The sequence below is a fragment of the Budorcas taxicolor genome, chromosome 11, assembly GCF_023091745.1.
Source record: "Budorcas taxicolor isolate Tak-1 chromosome 11, Takin1.1, whole genome shotgun sequence".
Classification (NCBI taxonomy): domain Eukaryota; kingdom Metazoa; phylum Chordata; class Mammalia; order Artiodactyla; family Bovidae; genus Budorcas; species Budorcas taxicolor.
The window spans coordinates 127,966,881-127,988,469 of record NC_068920.1 but is presented as its reverse complement, the minus strand read 5'-3'; the positions used below and the strand labels follow the sequence as shown (position 1 = coordinate 127,988,469).

The 21,589-nt window shown below is 39.2% G+C and overlaps 1 protein-coding gene across 1 annotated transcript in view; it reads left to right on the top strand.

Moving 5' to 3' along the window:
• The window catches only part of TIA1 (TIA1 cytotoxic granule associated RNA binding protein), a 52,929-nt gene that overhangs the window by 30,476 nt on the left and 864 nt on the right, over positions 1-21,589 (top strand). The window lies entirely within an intron of this gene.

The window sequence follows — 21,589 nt, the reverse complement described above, 5'->3', positions numbered from 1 at the left end:
TATTCATCTTGTGTTTTATATGAGAAGGTGCCTCAAGAATTCCCTGTTGAGTCTGTTTAAAAGGGTTTTTATCTTCCATGATAAACTTTGCTGTGTACCAGGAATTATAAAAACAAAAACTTGTTACTAAAGAAAATCTCTGAAATGTGATAAGTTCTTGTGAATCCATGTTAATTTCATATGTCAACTTCTATATTTACATGTATTATTTCATTATGTAAAATGTTTTAGCAATTTAATATTTTGCACAGTTACCAAACTTTGTATGTCATTTCCTCCTTTAAGGCATCATGCAGAGTCGACAGGAGATTTATAAAGTTTTGTTTGCATGTGAATATGAAATACACACTTTGGTAGTCTTTGAATACAAAGTCATCAGCTCTTGTTTTTCCAGAATTTTGAGACACAAAGTTGTATGTAAAAAAATATATTAATTTGCCATATTCTAGTTATATTTACTCAAAAAGAGTAAATCAGCTTGATTTTAATATGTACAAATGATAGCTGTGAAACTGTAGAATATCCTTAGGTCAGGCATGGGGGTTCCTTGTGAACTCCAAAATTAGCCTGAATGACCAGCCGGGCAAAGCATTTTTTAAATGTTCAGAGGCCAAAAGATAAACAAACAAACAAACAAAAAACCCTTGAAATCCTACCTCCTTAAACAGCCTTTGAAGAGGAGAAGCCTCAGTGCAATCATTACTTTGATTCTTTTGGTACCTGTTTTCCTGGAGTTCCCAGTTTTATTTTGGGTTGGCTCCAAGCATTAAGAAGTTTAATCTTTGATGGCATTGTTCTAGTTTTGAAATTTCTAGTACGTTTCAGAGTCTCTTAGAACAATAGTGGGAGATTTTGTTTTATTTTGTTTTCAATAAAAGTCACAAACTCTCCTGTTTGACTCACAAAGGAAAAGGATCCCCACTATACCTATTCGGATGCTTGGTTGTTCTTTTTAAGACCAGAGAGCTCCCGGTATTTTGTTCAGGAACAGAAAAGGCCCGTAGAATCTTAAGAGATTCCTGGCCTGTATTCTCCAGGTAGCAGCATAGGAGCCTGAACTGGTCTCTAAGCCAATACTCCAGTAAACCAGAGCCCAGGAAAGATAGCTCATAAATGTATAATTCTCTGGGGCTCAATTCTATGCAGTTGTAAACACTTGGAAATTTTATTTCCTTGTTAACTTCTACAGATCAGGGCATGCAACCAAAAGCAGCTTAAATGAAATACTCAAAAAATGAAATAATAGGATGCTGTTTTTAGATTCTTCTGGTTTATGTTCCTGTTTTAGGACCCTCATTGTTTTTCTCATATTCAAAAAAATTTTATGTCCTATACATCTGTGGACTGCAGGGTAAATTATTTGGGCATAAATAATCTAAACAAAAGTGTAGTTTTCCTTTCATTTTGACTATATCAAGTAATAACACTTTTTATTAGCCAATATTTTTTTAATGCACAATTCTAAAATGTACAGACTACTTTTTGAGAAGAAAGTAGTATTACTCAAAGGGTTACTACTGAACAAATTTGCAATTCAGGAACATTGCTAACTTTGCTTTAAATCTTATTCTCAGTGTTAAATCATTTTAAAAATTAACAGTCTAAAAATCATACTAGTATTAGTATCCGGTAAGGAAATTACAGTTTTTAAAATGAATTCATTCTCTGCAATATGCATTCAGATTTTACTTTAAAATACATCTGGTACTGTAAAGAACCTGAAGTGGTTCACACTTAAGGGGTTCATTAATCCAGTATTCTTTGCCCTGACTGTTTGGATATTAAAGTTCCTTTATGTTTTCTATAACCTTTGGGATCTTCTTGCAGTGATTATTGTGTGTGAGATTTTTTTTTTTTCTTTTTGGTCTAGCCATATTGTTATATTCACTCAGGTATTTGTTAGATTTCTTTTTAATCTTATTCCAGAAACCATGCTTTGCATTGGGATACCGCAAAGAATTGCTGTAGAAAACTTATTATATGAAATCAGGATCTCATTTTCCCTGTTGATATTCTCTCCCTGTGGAAAATGAGATTCACATTCTAGTTTTATTCTTGTTTTGTTTCTGTGCTTGCTCAACTTCCTTTTGTATGTGTGTTAAGAGTTCTATTACTTTGGAAAAGGCGGTTGATAAGGACTAGTTTGCATAGAGAATTAGAATTGAGTTTACTAAGAGATAACAGGGTGCTCTTGAGGTTACAGTTGAATTGGAAAAATAAACTGTGTTTGTAGGAAATAAAGAGCAAACCCTTTCAATGAAAGAGTGATGATTTCTAAACACAAAATCTTTTTTGTGTACAGGATTATTGCATTTTTTCCAGTGACTACATTTTGACTGTTTAGAACTTGAAGAACATACCTCTAAAACAACAAATTTTAATTTAAGAACCTTGAGTAAAATGTATATGAATGAGTCTCAGTTGAGTAGTACTTTACCCTATGGTCTCTGAAGTTGGAGGCTGAAGTTATTCTAATAGTAATTCGCCTAAAAAAGGACAAAGTAGATTTTTGACTCAGGGTTAATATGCTTAAATGAGTTACTGCACAGTATGTAGGAGTTAAGCAGATTTACATACTAGATAAATGAGATGCCTAGCTTATCTGTTTTCAGCTCTAGAAGACCAATAACCATACTTAAACATGCAAGATTTAGAGGCTCCTACTGTGGAAATACTAAGCTGCTCTTGAGTGAAAAGACAGATGCTGATATTTGAAGGTCCTCACTGACTCAGTGGACAGGAGTTTGAGCAAGCTCCGGGAGGTGGTGAAGGACAGGGAACCCTGGCATGCTGTAGTCCATGGGGTCGCAAAGAGCTGGACACAACTGAGCAACAAAACCAAAAAGTAACTGGCCACCAGTCCTCTTAGAGTGGAGTGTGTTGACCAGTAAGCCCTGCCCATGTACACAAACCTTCCAAACAGGTTTTTAGTGCTTCACTTTTCAATGAAGTGAGCCAAAGGTCACCAGAAATTGAGAAAAACTTTGACTGCAAAAGGTAGAGCTAAATAGCAACTCTCAAGAGTCCGAAAACTTATACTGTATTCAAGAAATTAGAACAGAATCCTAATAAAATGTCAAAATAAGAAATGAGAATAAATAAATTCAGTGGGAGTATTAAAAGACAAGGAGATGTTCTGGAACAGAAATCAAAAGTAGAAAAAATAAATATGGATCAATTCAGGAGGTTTATAATATAAAATCAATAAGTGTTCCAAGAAGAAAACAGAAAATAGGGGAGTGGGTGGAATTAATTAAATAAAGGAAAATTTCCCTGATGATTTTTTGAGTTTTAAGATCGAAGAAAGGCTAATGTTGAGTTTGCACAATAAATAGGAAAGATTCATATGAAGCCATACCACTATAAAATTTTAGGATGCCAGGCCTATAAGGGGCCCATCCTAAAATTTACCAGATAGAAAAAGGGTTGAGAAAAATACCCAATGACAACAATGAACCTAGGAATCAGTGGGGCACTGTCTTCAGAAGTGTAAATGAATTATGGTCATGGGTCACAACAGAATAAAGACTAGATTATGTAAGTTCACAGAAGACTGATTCTCAGGGATAAACTGGATAAATTCCATCAGAACAAGAATAAGTCAGGAAAAAAAATACGATGTAGTATCTACAAACAGGATCAAACAGGAGTGAGATAATAGGAAGTTTTAGGATTACAGTTGTGAAGAGACCTGGCAGCCAATCCAGATTGATGGTCAGCAGGCCAGACTTGAGGCTCTCTAGAGGTCGGGCTATGTATTGTGAGAAGCTTCACAGAACTATGGAGAATGTGAGAAGACTTAAATACTGGAAAATCAGGCAAATGGGAAGAGACAAGCCAGGGAAAACATTGTGTAAGAAAAGAAGCATTCCCTGAGCCAGGTGCATGCACCAAGCTAATATTTCTTGCTTTCCTGAATTATATTCATAAATATTTGTACTATTCCACTGCTTTGGTTTTCTTTGGCAACTCCAACTATATGTTGGATTTCCTCTGCCTGTCATCAGTTTCTATCATTTGTTCTTAATTATTTTTTATCTTTTCGTTTGCTTTTTTTTTTTTGCACCGTGACATACGGTATCTTAGTTCCCTGGCAAAGATCGAAGCCGCGTCCCCTGCTTTGGAAGCGTGGAGTCTTAACCATTGGACCACCAGGGAAGTCCCTGCATTTCTCATCTCTAATCTCTGTTCCTTAATGTGCTTCCTGTGGTATCCCGACTCAGTTGTGTTCCTTTTAATGTAACCTTCATTTCTGGGGGAAAAAAAAATTTTTTTCTGTTTCCTAAATTCTACCAATTTCTGTTTCACTTTAGGGACAGCTCTTCCCTGAATTCTTGTATTTCTTAGCTGCATTTGCTTCATTAGATTTTTAAAATTTACATTGGAATGTCAGTGTATTATTTTCAACTGCTTTATGGGAACATTTTCTTGTGAGTTTTCTCCGGGGAAACTCTGGGTAAGTTTTGCTGTCTTTCTTATTTTTAATTACAGTATCTTGGTACAAATGCTGTGCTTACACCTGTCTGTTTATTCATATTTGAAACGGTTGTTTTTTTCTAGACCAAGTACCAGCAGGAGGATGAAGGGGAAAGACCCTGTCAGGGTTTCTTACCTCCCTTTTCTGTGGCTACAATGAATTGTCTCCTTAAAAGTGTAGCCATGGTTCCTCTCTGGGATGAGGCCCTGTTCAGAAGTTCTGTGCCAGCTGAGCACCCTTGATTCCTTCATGTGCTCCATTAGGTGACAAAACTCTTGTCTTCAAGGAGATCCCCTAACTTGCTTTCTGAAAGACATCTCCTCTGGATCCTTTAGGCACTTAACACATCTTCCCTCCCTGCCTCTTCCAGTACTCACATACTAGTTCAGTCCTTCCGACAGCTGGCTCCACTCACGGTGTGGCTCTCAGACTGAATATCTGCAAATGATTTCTGAGGTCTTCCACTACTGGCCCCCTCCTCACTCCCTGTCCTTCCCCCGCAGCACTCAGCTGGCCTGCCATCCAGTACCACGCTTCTTCTCAATGTGGAATGTGTTGAGTTTTCTCTGTATCCCTGGTTTCACTTAAGATACTGCTTGTGGGAGTTGGTGGTCATAGGTTTTCCTTATTGCTCCCTGTGGTTTCCAGGAGAAGGGTAAAGATCCAGGTACCAGACTGCTAACCTTTCTGTCAGAATCAGAAGCCCAAAGGAATCTTTCATAGATGTAGATCTGATCATGACTCTTCCCTTCTTGAAAGTCTTTGCTTCAGATTATATTTAGGATGTAATCTAAAATCTTTGGAAAAGACCATGATGCTGGGAAAGATTGAGGACAGGCGGAGAAGGGGGCAACAGGATGAGATGGTTGGATGGCATCATTGACTCAGTGGACATGAGTTTGAACAAACTTGGGAGATGGTGACAAACAGGGAAGCCTGGCATGCAGCAGTCCATGGGGTCACAGAGTCTGACATGACTGAGAAACTGAAAAACAACGACCAAAATCTTTACTTTTTTTTTTAGACCAAAATCTTTAATACGGCCTGCAGTTGTCTTCTAAAGTAGTCTGTGTTTATCCAACTTCACTGCAAGCCACTTGATATATCAGAATCCCATCAGGAGACAGAGACCACCACTAAAATTTGAAAAGGGAAATTTTAGTGTAAATAGTGAAAAATGGTTAGCCCCTAGGAGTCCAAAAATTGCAAGTGCAAAAAAAAAAAAAAAAAAGCTACTACTTCTGAGCAGAGTGGACAGTGCAGAAGCTAAGGGTTTAGGAGGGCACTTGAAATTTCTAACCTCTTCAGAGTGGACTTGATTATCGCAGGAACCTGCAGCCTGGTAAGAAACATGCCAGAAGGTGTGGGCCAGACCTGTTCCTTAGAAGCTGCCTACCATTGGCCAGAGGTGATCTTTAGAAATGGTCCACCAGGTGAGGGAGCTAGGGTTGCCAGATTTAGCAAGTGAAAGCACAGTCCCAAATATTATATGAAACAAACTAAAAGTTGTATGATGTTTAACTGGAATCCACGTTTAACTGGGTGTCCTGTATTTTATGTCAGCCTTTGAGGGTGTTACAGGCTGGTGCATCCCAAAGCTGCCATAGAAGCAGCTGCAAGTGAGGAAAAGTGTAGCCTGAGGGTGCAGCAGGGGCAGGTCCAGAGAACCACTGAGGGGAGCACCCCTGGGTCTTCTGTACACTGATCCATTGGATTGTACACTGAATACAAAGATTGAACCAGAACCCATAAGGAACATTCCTTCCTGTCATTGCCTTGCATGTTCCTCTGGTTCCCTCTGTTGGCAGAGCCTAATATTGAGCCAGCTGGCACAGGTGAAATGCTTCACAAAGCAAGGCATAGCAGAGTGGATTGGGGATCAGGACTCCCGTTGCAGAACCCTGCCATGTGAATGCCTTTTGTCTGTCTGCTGTTTGTCTTCAGCTCTCCACTTAAATGTCTCTTCCTCTAAAACTTCTTCCTTTCTCTACCCACAGTCTAAATCAGGAGCCTCTCAAGTCATCGTATAGTTTTCCTTTAGAGCATTTGTCATAATTTTAAATTATGTATTTATGCGATTATATCTTTAAAATCTGTGTTCCCCATTAGAAGCTGGTGACTGTTTTCTTCAGTGCTGTATATATACCCTGTAGGTAGTAAATCATTTAATTAATTTAATTATCTCAGTCTCATTTTAAACAAATGGCTTTCTGCAACCCAAGGAGTGGCAGTCACCCAGAAAGACAGTAGAGTGAGAAGAGGACTGAGGACAGAACTCTTAGGTCTGTCTGTATGGAAGTGGGCAGAGACAGCTAAGCTTGCAAAGGAGAAAGGAAGAGCTGCCTGACGCGGGAGAAATACTGAAGGCCCATAATGTTGCAGAGATGAGGAAGGAAACAAGGAAATAGTAGTCAAGGGTCAAGTGTGGCAGAGGGGGAAAATGTTCACTGGATTTAGCAATAAAGAAGTAATTGGTGACTTTGAAAACTAACACTTGCAGTGAAATAGTAGGAACAAAATGTGGATGCAGTGGGTTAGGGAGTGGGAGGTGGGGATGTTTAACTAGTGCAGACTGCCTTCCTGATTTAGTGGGCTGTAGAGAAGGAAGCAGAGAGGAAGGAGCAGATGGGTTTAAGAAAGCAATAATTTTTTTAACATCTCAAAACAATAAGTTATGAATAAATCACAAAGGTAAGTAAATGATCACCAAAAACAAAACCTCTACTGTTCACCCATTTGGAAATACACAACAAAAAAATACCTCTGTTTTATATTAAAAACTAGAACAGCAGTTCAAGAATGTGTTTGTGTGCATGTGTGTACTATTTCTCTAGGACACTTAGAATTGAGAGATGGATTAAAGAATTTAAAGTGTAAAAATTGTATGATATATATTGTCAGATTGCCCTCTTAAAAGCTGTATCATTTTACACTCCAACCAAAAATGTCTGAAAGCACCCATTTGCCCCGCTTTTACAAATGCTGATTGTTATTAAGCTTTCATTTTTGCCAATCTGAGACATGTAAAATGATCTCTTCTATTTCCCTGATTGCAAGTAAAGTTAGTGATTTTTTTCCCATGGTAATTGGTTGTTTGTGTTTCTTTTCTGTTACTTTTCTGTTTATGTCCTTTGTCCATTTGACCTCCAAGGACTTTTAGACATAGTGATTGCATATTGAATAATAAATAGCTACAGGAGCCCGTGCACCTAAAGCCTGTGCTCCACTACGAGAGAAGCCACCACAGTGAAGCCTGTGCACTACTATTAGAAGCCCCCACTCACCACAACTGGAGAAGTGCCCTCGGAGCAATGAGACCCAGTACAGCCAAAAAAAGTGTTTTGTTTTGTTTTGTTTTAAGAAATATGATCATAGTATCTTATGTTAAGTGACAAAAGCAAATTGCAGGTAAAAGATAACATTTATCTTTGAAAGTAATAGAGGAAGTTTTGAAAACAATACTTTTGAACTAGACATCTTTCTTAACTAAGTATAACTAGAGTGAAAGCTAGGTTCATGCAAATGGAGAAACTAGAAACATTCTTAAGGTCAGGAAGACAAGGTTATCTACTATTACCTTATTAATTTATTATTTCCAGGACTTACCTCGTTGTCCAATGGTTAAGAATCCACCTTCTTTGATCCCTGATCAGGGAACTAAGATCCTACATGCCTAGGGGCAACTAAACCCACATGCTGCAACTGCTGAGTCCATCCACTCTAGAGCCTGTGTTCCCCAAGGGAAGCCCACACGCTGCAATGAAAACCCAGGAGAGCCAAAGAAGAAAGAAAAAGAAAAATCCCAAACCTATGACAATTAGAAAAATACTATAAAAACAATGAGAGAATTAAGTGGGAAAAAAAAAATATTAGCATACTGAAATAAAGAAGGCCCTTATTTGTATAAAGCCCTTATTTGAAAAAGGAATTGAAGAACCCAGCATGCCTGGATTGGAAGAAAGAAACCTCTTTTAGAATGAGGTTGTTTGGAACATACATATAATGTGTATCAGCTGAAAACCCGCAGATCTCTTAGGATGCATTTGGGCAGTTCCATTGGAAAAAAATTTAAACGCTCTCTTTACAACAGAGTCTCTTAATTGTGACGCTATTAACATTTTGGTCCAGATAATTCTTTGTTGTAAGGGCTGTCCTGTGCGTTGGAGGATCTTGAACACCTGTGGCATCTACTAGATGTGTAAGCAGTGCTCCCAACTGAGAACTGCTTTGTGTAATCACTTGGCACTAATATAATCATAAACACAACCAGATGTTGAAACCCCACTGTATTATTAGGTGATCATTTAGATGATCCAGGATATACTAAAAAAATTTTTTTTTGGCTGCACAGGCTCTTCATTGTATAGTGTGGACTTTCTCTAGTTGTGTGTGGGGGCTTCTCTCTTGTGGCACATGGGCTCTAGGGCGAGTGGGTTCAGTAGTTGCAGTGCCGGGGCTTAGTCCCTCCATGATGTGGGATCTTAGTTTCCTAATTAGAGATTTAACCCACCTCCCCTGTATATAGGAAGGCAGATTCTTAGCCACTGGATGGCCAGGGAAGTCCCGATCCAGGATATTCTGATGATTATTTTAAAACTTGAAATGGAAAGACAAAATTGGAAAATAATTCGTGGAAAAGAAAAAATGTTCCCTTCTCCCCCTACTTCCAGATTAGGAAACAACATAGCAAATCTTAATCACAGAAGGGACCCCTTCTCTTATTAATAGTTAAGAAGACTAAGGTTCTGCCATCAAAAGAACGTCACTCACCATCTGGCTCTGTAAGGATTAAGTCATTAGCCACTGCAGTCACTGACCTTCAACACACCTTGAAGGGAGTTCAGGGTGGAGATCAGAAACAAGGCACTCTGTGCTCTGGAAAAATTGGGAGAATAGGACTTCATATGGATATTCAGATTTTATGAACCTAGTTTCCTGCATCTTTCCATACTTAGCAAAACACTAAAATCATTAACTAAGATACCTGTGCTTTGTCACCAGAAGCACCCTTCTACCAACGTGTGCTTGATGCACATACCCCTTCTCCAAAATCATAGATGTGCTAACCTCCCCCCCAACCTCTTCACATCACTTCCTCAGAGTTGAGAGACTGTCTCATTGACTACAGTCCTCAGTATGTCCCTGAATATAACAAACACAGCTCTCACCTTTTTATTTATTCGTATTATTTCATTTGACAGTTCTCAGGTGACCAGTCCACAGTGCAATGATTAATAAGTAGCAGGATGAAGGCTAAAGGTGCAGGAAATCTCATTCCGGGGTTTTCCAGTACATACAAGCCTCACCCTTAACACATTTGTACTCAGCAGCTATTGTCAACAAAGAGTATGTAGATTTATTCTGCAATTCCATGGACCAAAACTAGGTCATGTTGTAACTCAATTAACTCAATTCCAACCCCTCCTAAGGGAAAACGTTCAAGTAATACGTCAGAGTATAATTAAGGGAGAAAAGGTAACTTGATACAAACACACAAGTGATAGAAACAGCGAATCCTTTGGTGGACAACACTCCCTTGACAAAACACTAAATCGCAGAGGACGTTGCTAAAAATATAGAAAATCTGACTTTTGCATCAATGAAGGATGGAATTCTACTCAGAAACAGGACTCACTCAGGCCTGAACTAGCCATGACCAGCCCTAGAATTGGCTGTGCCTTCCAGTACCAGCAGAGTTGTCCAGAGCACGCTTGCCATAGCAAAAAAAAACATGTGGTACAACCGCCTGGTAGGAGCAGGTTCCACCACCTGATTCGGCAGCAGTTGTCCGCTGCCTCTAGGTCGAGTAAACTACAACTCCCGTCAGACAACACGAACTGAGGCGGGGCGGCTCTGACCAATAACGACTGTCGTTACAGCGAACAGTTTGGCCGCGTTTGTAAAAGGCCGCGGCAGGCGAAGAGAGAGGAGGTGAGGGCGGTCATCAGCGTGGGAGCCCGGGGCCGCAGGGTGGGGGGCGCAGGGCAGGTAAGGGGACTGTGTTGACCAAAGGCGCGGGCGGCAGTGGGACAAGGGCGTACAGCTCGGAATCCCGGCGGATAGCGTTTCCCAAGAGCAGGGTGCTGGCCGAGTAATGCTTCTACTCGGGCCTACTTAAGACCGGAAGTGAGCGGTCGCACGGGGAGGATGCCGGGAAGTAGGTTCCCGGGTGATGCGTCTGGGGGCGGGCTGCGTCCTGGAAGCCAGGTGGAAGGTGCGGGACCTGCCGGCCGGGTGACAGGGGATCTTGGCCTTTCTCCGGTGTTCCGAGGCAGCGCAGGGCAAACGGAAGCAGCCTGGACCTGAAGTTGAGCGTTCTGGCTCTAGTCTTGCCCCTTCCTCTCTTGTCTGGTTTGACAAAAGAATCCAGCAGATTCCAAACTCACCTTAGATTCTATCTAGAGGCTGGCCGAGGAACAGGAATCAAATCCCTGCTTTCTCTGAGCCACTGGTAAAATACCAGTTTCAAAGGATCGTGGTGAGCATTACAGGAGTAAATGCATGGGAAGGGCTTACTTGTACTCAATAAATGTTAGCAAGTTTTATGCTTTATTCGTGGTGCTCGTTCACTTACTGTGCTTCACAAGAATTAAACAGCATTCAGCGAACTGAATGTAGCTCTACAGCCAAATGGCACATGAGTGAAAGCCCACCACCGCAGGGAGTGTTCGTGGGGTAGCTCTTCCAGCCCCAGTTCCTGTACACCATCCGAGGAGGCTTTTTAGAAAACATGCCCAGAAAAGGAGACCCTTAAGGCAAAGCTCAAATACAGATTCTTTATGAATCTGCATTCCTTCTCAGGTGGGACTCAGCCAACACTCAAATTCGGACTTGAACCCAAGATCCCTGACTTAAGAGGAAATGGGAACTCACTATGTTGATCTTTGAAACCATTCAACTAGTGTCAGGACTTAGTGAAGCTCAGAGAGTTAAGTGTGAGGCAAAGTGTCGGGTAAAGAATGAGTTTATTAGCATAGGAGGCTTTTGAGATATACAAGCAAGCCAGCAAGGGAGCACAACCCTGAGAACTATTCAGTAGGGCTGCATTTTTTATAATCAAAGGAGAAGTGGGGGGGAGAGAAGACCACCTTCCCCATTCTTGGACCTGCATCAGGTCTTACATCATTAGTTCCTACTTCGACCCTCTCTGGCCTAATTGGGACTGTCCTGGTGCTAATTAAGTCATTTGTATATTAGCAAAATGCTAGTAAATTATACTAAAATATAGTGGGATTTCTAAACTTAACTAATTATCCTACTCTATCTGTGTCATTTACAAATTGTGTTACTTGTTCATGTATGCTTTCTCTAAGAAGTAATACTCGTGTTCAGTTGTTAGTCGTGTCTGACTCTGTGACCCCTTGGATTGTAGCCTGCCAGGCTCCTCTGTTTATTGGGGTTTTCCAGGCAAGAATACTGAATGAGTTGCCATTTCCTCCTCCAGGGGATCTTCCTGACCCAGGGATCAAACCCTCATCTCCTGCATCTCTTATGTTGGCAGGCGGATTCTTTACCACTAAGCCATCTGGGAATCCTAAGTGATACTAGTACAAGTTTAAAATTCAAATTTTACAAAACAGTGAAATGTGCATATCCCTCCCTCTTTCCATTTCCCGAGTCCCCAGTCACTTCTTCTGAGGCAATATGTGATATGGGTGTGTGTCTTCCCTGTTTCCTTTTTTTTCTCTTTTAAACCAGGAGTATCACGTTAAACACAAAGTTTTATACCTTTTTTTTTTAACTCCACAGTGTATCTTGATATTTATTCCTTATCAATACATATAGATCTGATACTTTTTAATGGCTCTGTAGTAGTATATTTTATAGTTACACCATGATTTATTTAGTTAGCTCTTAGACTGCTTCTGTTCTCGTGCAGTTATGGACAACCTTGCATGGACTACCCCTGTGCATGTTTTGTGTTCATGTGAGACTTGCACTCATGGAATCTTATAAGTGGAATTGTTATGTCAAAGGGCGTTTTAAGTTTTATTTTATTTACATCCCTTTGAAGACGATATTGCAGTTTACACTCCTACAAACAATGCAGAGTGTGTTTCTCCACTTCCTCCTGTGATAACATCTTTTTGTCACTTTGCTGAAGTCTTGTTTTAATTTGTTTCTTGCTTATTGCAAGGTTGAGTTTTGGACATTTAAAACTTTTTTATTTTTAATCCCCTGGTTGTCTGGTGGTTAGGACACTGTTCTGCCACTTCTGAGGACCTGGATTCAATCCTTGGTTGGGGAACTAAGATCTCACAAGCCATACCACCAGAAAAAATTTTTTTTCTTTTTTTTTAATAAGCTATCTTTCCATGCCCTTTACTCATTTTTTCTAGTGGGATTGCTTCTTTTTTATTGATTTACAAAAACTCTTATTTTAGGAAATTAGCCCTTTGTTGTTTGCATTTCAAATATTTCTTTTTCCCCATTAAATATAATTTTTACTTTATCTTGGAGTATAGTTGATTTACAGTACTGTATTAGTTTCAGGTGCACAGCAAAGTGATTCTGTACACTCACACACACACATATATATATACATACATATATCCACTCTTTCAGATTCTTGTCCCATCCAGGTAATTAGAGTATTGAGTAGAGTTCCCTGTTCTATACAGTAGGTCCTTGTTGATTTTCAGTTTTATCCTTTTGTTTTTAGTGGCAGATTTATTGAAATATAAATCATATAACATAAAATTCACCCTTTTAAAATGTTACATTTGGTGATTTTAGTATATTCACAGAGTAATGCAACCTTCCATCACCCCATATAGAAACGTCACACTTATTAGCAGTCACTTGTAATCCCCTCCATTCCCCTCAGAGCTTAGCAACCACTCATGTGTCTCTATGCATTTGTTGATTCTGTATATTTCGCTTAAATGGAATCTTACAATGTATGGCTTCTTATGTCTGGTTTCTTTCATGTAGCATAGTATATCAAGGTTCATTCATCCATGCCATAGCATGTTTCAGAACTTCATTCCCTTTTATGGCCAAATAATATTCCATTGTATGGATATATCACATTTTTGTTTACCCATTCATCAGTTGATGGACATTTGGACTGATTCTACTTTCTGGCTTTTATGAATACTACTACAATGAGCATTATGTACAAAACCACCAATTTTCTAAAATGGTTACAGCATTTTATAATATTATCAACAATGTATGAAGGTTCCAATTTTTCTTTATCATTATTATTGTCTGTATTTTTTTAGTCATCTTGGTGAAATGGCATCTCGTTTTGATTTGCATTTCCTTAATGGCATGGTTTTGAACATCTTTTCATGTGTTTATTGGCTATTGGTATATCTTCTTGGGAGAAATATCCATTCATATCATTGGCTCATTTTAAAATTGGGTTATTTGTCTTTTTACTGTTAACTTATAAATGTTTTTATATATTCAGGATATAAGTCCTTTATCATATATATTACTTGCAAACATGATCTCCCATTCTGTGGGTTTTTTACTTTCTTGATGCACAGTTGTTTTTAATTTTGATTAAGATCTATTTTTCTATTTTTTTCTTTTGTCACTCAGGCTTTTGGTGTCATATCTAAGATACAGTTTCCTATTCCAAGGTCACAAAGATATATGCCTGTATTTCTTCCTAAGAGTTTTATAGTTTAAGCTCTCACATTTATGTCTACAATCCACTTTGGGTTAATTTTTATATACAGTGTGAAACAGGGATCCAACTTCATTCCTTTGCAGGTGGCTATGTATTGTCCCAGCACCATTTGTTGGTGGGACTGTCCTTTATCCACTAATGGATCTTGGCATCCTTGTTGAACATCAACTGACCGTAAATGAGAGAGTTTACTTTTGAATTCTCAAGACTATTTCATTGGTTTCTATATCTGTCTGTATGTCTATTGTCACATTGTCGTTTCCGCCCCAATTTCATTGAGATGTAATTGACATATAACGTTGTGTAAGTTTAAAGTGTAAGACACGTACATTGCAAAATGATTACTGCTGTAGCATTACCTAATGCTTCCATCACTTCACATAATTACCATTTCTTTTTAAAAAATCATTTATTCTTTTTGGATAAAGATTTCGAAGCCCTGTATCTTCATTACTGCACCCAGGCTTTCTCTAGTTGCAGTGAGCAGGGGCTACTCTCTAGCTGTGCTGTGTGGGCTGCTCATTCTGTGGCTTGTCTTCTTGCAAATCAAGGGCTTTAGGGTGCACAGCCTGTGGCTCACAGGCTCTAGAATGTGGGCTCAGTAGTTGTGGCACACCGGCTTAGTTGCCCCACAGTGTGTGAAATCTTCTGGACTAGGGATTGAACCCATGTCTCCTGCATTGCAAGGTGGATTCTTAACTACTGTAACTGTGTTGTACATTAGATTCCCAGAACTTATTCATCTTACAACTGAAAGTTTGTACCCTTTCACTAACATCTCCTGGTTTCTCCAATGCCCTAGGCCCCTGGCAACTAGCATTCCATTCTACTTCTGTGAGTTTAGTTTTTTTAGGTTCTACATGTAAGTGATGTAATACAGTATTTGTTCCTTTTCTATCCACATTGTCTTAATTTGCTGTGTAGTAAATTTTGAAATCAGGAAGTGAGAGTCCTTCTACTTTGTTCTTTCTCAAGATTTTCTGGCTCTTCCAAGTCCCTTGCATTTCCATATGAATTTTAGGATCATCTTGTCAATTTCTGCAGAAAAAGGTATCTAGGATTTTGATAGGAATACATTACACTGGATCTGTAGATCAGTTTGAAGAGTACTGCCATCTTAATAAGATCAACTCTTCTGGTTCATGAACATGAAAAGATGCCTTTCCGTTTTCTTGGTCTTTAATTTCTTTCAATTATGTTTTGTAGTTTTCACTATGCAAGCCTTCCACTGCTTTGGTTGTTTAGTTTGGTTTCATCTTTGAACTTAGTCTAAGGTACTTTTTTCCATAAAGAAAAATACCATTTTCATGTAATCAAATGAGTCATAATTTTAAACTGGGTCAAATATTTGAATAGTTATTTCCCCAAAGAGATAGACATATGACTAAATAAGCATGTGAAATGTTACCAACATCATTATTCACTAGGGAAATGCAGTAAAAACCCCAGTGAGGTACCACTTCACACCCATTATAATCTAACGGCCATAACCAAGGAGACAATAACACATGTTGGCCAGGAAATAGAGAAAGTTTGTGAGAATGTATAATGCTGCTGGTACAATGTAAAATGGCACAGTCACTTTGGAAAACACTTTGGCAGTTTCTTAAAACGTTACACTTAAACTTACCCTGAAGTGTTAGTCGCTCAGTCGTGTCTGACTCTTTGTGACCCCACGAACTGTAGCCCCCCAGGCTTCTCTGTCCATGGGATTCTCCAGGCAAAAATACTGGAATGGATTGCCATTCCTTTCTCCAGATGAACTTCCTGACCCAGGGATCAAACCCTGTTCTACACTGCACGCAGATTCTTTACCATTTGAGCTACAGGGAAGTCTGACTACTCCTATTTATCAGTGTTTTTTTTTTTTCTTTAACTTCTTTATTGAGGTAAATGTAAAATTACCCTACCACTCAGTAACTCTAATTCTCGGTTTCTACCCAAGAGAAATGAAGACAGTTGTCTACACAAAGACTTGCATGTTAATGTGCTCGACAGTATTGTTCATGATAACCCTGAAGTGGAAACGATCCAAGTATGTATAAGGTGATCAACGGATAAACAAAATGATATAGCCATACAGTGGAATGCCATTCAGCAGTGTAAAGGAATGAAGTACTGATACATGCTACAATATGGTAGAACCTTGAAAACATGTTGAGTGAAAGAAGCCAGACATAAAAGGCCGCATATTGTATGATTCCATCTATATGAAGTGTCCAGGAAAGGTAAATCTATAGAGACGGAAAGCAGGTTAGTGATTACCTAAGGGTGGGCGTGGTGATTGACTCCAGAAGACAAGAGGGCTTTTTTATGGGGTGATAGAAGTGTTCTAAAATTTAATTGTCGTGATGGATACCCAACTCTATAAACAGTATTATTGAATTTTACACTTAAATGGGTTTATGTTACGGTATGTAAAATATACCTCAATAAAGAAGTTAAAACACTGATAAATAGGAAAAATTAATCATTTCTAGATTTAATGTTTACTGTTTTCTGGATTCTGGGTATTGTGTCATGTAGGCCATCTTCAATCTGATATCTTTAACAAATATTTTAAGAAAAAATTGCCTCCTCTTTTTGTTCTAGTGTATTGACGGTTCCATTTTTTGTGTGTTTGAATATTTTATCTGCTTGGAATGTATTTGAGTATAGAAAGTGAGATAGGATGAATAAGACAATAATAACATTTTTAGAAGTCAAACTTCTGTCTCCCAATAAAATTTTATTCTGTACCCAATAAATTAAGAAAACTAGAAACAATGTTCAGAATCTTTTCTACTGAAATACTTGCACCTATATACTAAAGCCAGTGTTTAAGATGTTAATTGCAACATTGTCTAGAACTAAAACTCATTGATAGAGATGGTTCAACTGTGGTAAAATATTAAGAATGCAAACTTGAGGACACTGAGTATAATGTAACTCAGTTTTTCTAAAACCAAAATCCCACATGTGTACATATATATATTTATTCGTAAACACAGAAAATAGTCTGATGGATATATGCCAGCCTGTTAACTGTATTTTCTCTTGAAAAGTGAGGATTTGTGGGCTGGAAGGGCAAGTGGGGGTAGTGAAAGTAGGGCATAAAAGGGTCATTAGTCCTTTAGTCTGCTTGGGCAAGATCATAGACTTAAATGATTTATTTACAAAATAAACTATAACTGGCAAATAGGTCCTCCCTTAATGAGCAAAGTTCTGTTTTTTCACTTAAATAATAATATGAAATCATCATCATCAGTGTAATTTTAAAATTGATTTATATATAAAGCAATCTGAAGCTCAGAATTTAAAAGATTTGGTCATAGAGATAATCAGCTTTGGAACAACATTCTTTCCTAAGAACCCACGTTTGACTGATTGAGAATACCTACCAAAAAAGTGTATTGACCTCAGAAGGAAATGCTGTGTAAACAGGCTAATGTCTCTAGGTGTTTTTAAAGGGGTGATTTTGCCCCCCAGGAGGACATTTAGCAATATCTGGAGACATTTTTGTTTTTTTATAACTTGGGGAGGACACGTTGACTGCTACTGGCATCTAGTGGTGGAGACCCGGCATGCTACTAAACATCCTATGACACGTAGGATAGCCCCCCATAATAGTTGTTGTTCTTGTTCAGTTGCTCAGTTGTGTCTGACTCTTTGTAACCCCCACGAACTACAGCATGCCAGCCTTCCCTGTCCTTCATTATCTCCCGGAATTTGCTCAAACTCATGTCCATCGAGTAGGTGATGCCACCCAACCATCTCATACTTTGTCATCCCCTTTCCCTCCTGCTCTCAGTCTTTCCCAGCATCAGGGTCTTTTCCAATGAATCAGCTCTTCACATCAGGTGGCCAAAGTATTATAGCTTCAGCTTCAGTATCAGTCCTTCCAATGAGTATTCAGGGTTGATTTCCTTTAGGATTGACTGATTTGATCTCCTTGCTGTTGAAGGGACTCTCAAGAGTCTTCTGCATCACAGTTAGAAAGCATCAATTCTTAGGCACTCAGCCTTCTTTCTGGTCCAATTCTCACATCTGTACACGATGGAAAGACTATAGCTTTGACTGTATGGACCTTTGTCGGCAAAGTAATATCTCTGCTTTTTAATATGCTGTCTAGGTTGGTCATAGCTTTTCTTTTGAGGAGCAAGCATCTTTTAATTTCATGGCTTCACTCACCATATGCAGTGATTTTTGAGCCCAAGAAAATAAAAGTCTGTCACTGTTTCCATTGTTTCCCCATCTATTTGCCATGAAGTGATGAGACCAGATGCCATGATCTTGGTTTTTTGAATGTTGAGTTTTAAGCCAGCTTTTTCACTCTCCTCTATCACTTTCATCAAGAGGGTCTTTAGTTCCTCTTTGCTTTCTGCCATAATGGTGGTGTCATCTGCGTATCTGAGGTTACTGATATTTCCCCCGGCGGTCTTGATTCCAGCTTGTGCTTCATCCAGCCCGGCATTTCGCATGATGTACTCTCCATATAAGTTAAATAAGCAGGGGACAACCTTGACGTACTCCTTTCCCAATTTTGAACCAGTCTGTTTTTCCATGTCCAGTTCTAACTGTTGCTTCTTGACCTCCATACAGGTTTCTCAGATGCAGATAAAGTGGTCTGGTATTCACATCTCTTTGAGAATTTTCCACAGTTTGTTGTGATCCAGACAGTCAAAGACTTTAGGGTGGTCAATGAAGCAAAAGTAGATGTTTTTCTGGAATTTCTGTGCTTTTTCTATGATCCAGCAGATGTTGGCTATTTGATCTCTGGTTCCTCTGCCTTTTCTAAACCCAGCTTGTACATCTGGAAGTTCTCAGTTCACGTACTGTTGAAGCCTAGCTTGAAGGATTTTGAGTATTACCTTGCTAGCATGTGAAATGAATGCAATTGTGCAATAGTGTGAACATTCTTTGGCTTTGCCCTTCTTTGGGACTGGAATGAAAACTGACCTTTTCCAGTCTTGTGGCCACTGCTGAGTTTTCCAAATTTGCTGGCATATCGAGTGCAGCACTCTAACAGCATCATTTTTTAGATTTTGAAATACCTCAACTGGAATTCCATCACCTTCACTAGCTTTGTTCTTAGCAATACTTCCTAAGGCCTACTTGACTTCACACTCTAGGATGTCTGGCTCTAGGTGAGTAATCACACCATTGTGGTTGTCCAGGTCATTAAGACCTTTTTTTGTATAGTTCTGTGTAGTCTTGCTACCTCTTCTTAATATCTTCTGCTGCTTCTGTTAGGTCCATACTGTTTCTGTCCTTTATTGTGCCCATCTTTGCATGAAATGTTCCCTTTTTCTTGAAGAGATCTCTAGTCTTTCCCATTCTATTGTTTTCCTCTATTTCTTTGCATTGTTCACTTAAGATGGCTTTCTTACCTCTCTTTGGTATTCTTTGGAACTCTGCATTCAGATTCCTTTAGCTTGTCTTCTTTTCTCAGCTATTTGAAAGGCCTCTTCAGACAACCACTTTGCATTTTTGCATTTCTTTTTCTTGGGGATGGTTTTGGTTACCACTTCCTGTGCAATGTGATGAACCTCCATCCATAATTCTTCAGGCACTCAGTCAGATCTAATCCCTTGAATCTATTTGTCACTTCAACTGTATAATCATTAGGGATTTGATTTAAGTCATACCTGAATGGCCTAGTGGTTTTCCCTACTTTCTTCAATTTAAGTCTGAATTTTCCAATAAGAAGTTCATAATATGAGCCACAGTCAGCTCCTGGCCTTGTTTTTGCTGACTGTATAAAAATTCTCCATCTTTGGCCACAAAGAATACAATCAGTCTGATTTTGGTATTGACCATCTGGTGATGTCCATGTGTAGAGTTGTCTTTTGTGTTGTTGGAAGAGTGTGTTTGCTATGACCAGTGCATTCTCTCAGGAAAACTCTGTTAGCCTTTGCCCTGCTTAACTTGCCTGTTACTCCAGGTATCTCTTGACTTCCTACTTTTGCATTACATTCCCCTATTGTGAAAAGGACATCTTTTTTTTGGTGTTAGTTCCAGAAGGTCTTGTAGGCCTTCATAGAACTGGTCAACTCCAGCTTGTTTGGCATTAGTGGTCGGGGCATAGACCTGGATTACTGTGATATTGAATGGTTTGCCTTGGAACAAACCAAGATCATTCTCTCATTTTTGAGATTGCACCCAAGTACTGCATTTTGAACTCTTTTGTTGACTATGAGATTTCTTCTAAGACATTCTTGCCCACAGTAGTAGATATAATGGTCACCTGAATTAAATTCGCCCATTCCCATCCATTTTAGTTCAGACTACTAAAATGTCAGTGTTCCTCTTGCCATCTCCTGTTTGACCACATCCAATTTACCTTAATTCGTGGACCTAACATTCCAGGTTCTTATGCCATGTTGTTCTTTACAGCATCGGACTTTACTTCCACTGCCAAGTACATCTACATCTGGGTGTCGTCTCCACTTCAGCTCAACTTCTTCATTTCTTCTGGAGCTATTTATCTGCTCTTCTCCAGTAGCACATTGAACACCTACCGACCTGGGGGCTTCATCTTTCAGCATTACATCTTTTTGCCTTTTCACACTGCTCACGGGGTTCTCAAGGCAAGAATGCTGAAGTGGTTTGGCATTCTCTTCTCCAGTGGACCACGTTTTGTCAGAACTCTCCACCATGACCCATCTATCTTGAGTTCCCCTACACAGCATGGGACTCATGGTTTCATTAAGTTACACGAAGCTGTGATCCATGTGATCAGTTTGGTTAGTTTTCTGTAATTATGGTTTTCATTCTGTCTGCCTTTTGATGGATGAGGATAAGAGGTTTGTGCAAGCTTCCTGATAGGAAGGATTGGCTGTGGGGAAAATGGTCTTGCTCTGGTGGGTAAGGCCATGCTCAGTAAGTCTTTAATCTAAATTTCTGCTGATGGGTGGGGCCGTTTTCCCTCCCTGTAGTATCCAGCCTTAAATGTCTGTGATGCCAAGGTGGAGAAACCCTGTTATCAATCATATTTCACAAAACTTCATTCACTCAGCAGATATTACATGGGGGATTAGTTCTTAGCACCAAAATGTAGGCATTCCTAGACTTTCCTTATTTGTACTTTTCAATTTGTTAATCAGTGGACTAGAGAAGATGTGAAGGGAGAGTCTTTTATCAAGACCATTCTTTGGGAACTTCCCTGGTGGTCCAGTAGTTAAGAATCCACCTGCTGATGCAGGGGATATCGGTTCAATCCCTGGTCTGGGAAGATTTCATATGCTGCAGGGCAAGTAAGCAAATAAGCCCATGCACTGCAACTCGAGAAAGCCCTCACACAGCAACACTCAGCACACCTGGGAAAAAAAAAAAGACTGTTCTTTAGGGTCAGAGAGCAAAAGCAAAGCTCACACCTTACTTCAAAATCATAGGCAGATTTACCTTTTTAAAAAGCATTAAAAATATTGAACTTTAGTTAATGTGCATGCTGCTGATACCTGCAGCTTACTTTGAAATGCATCAAAATA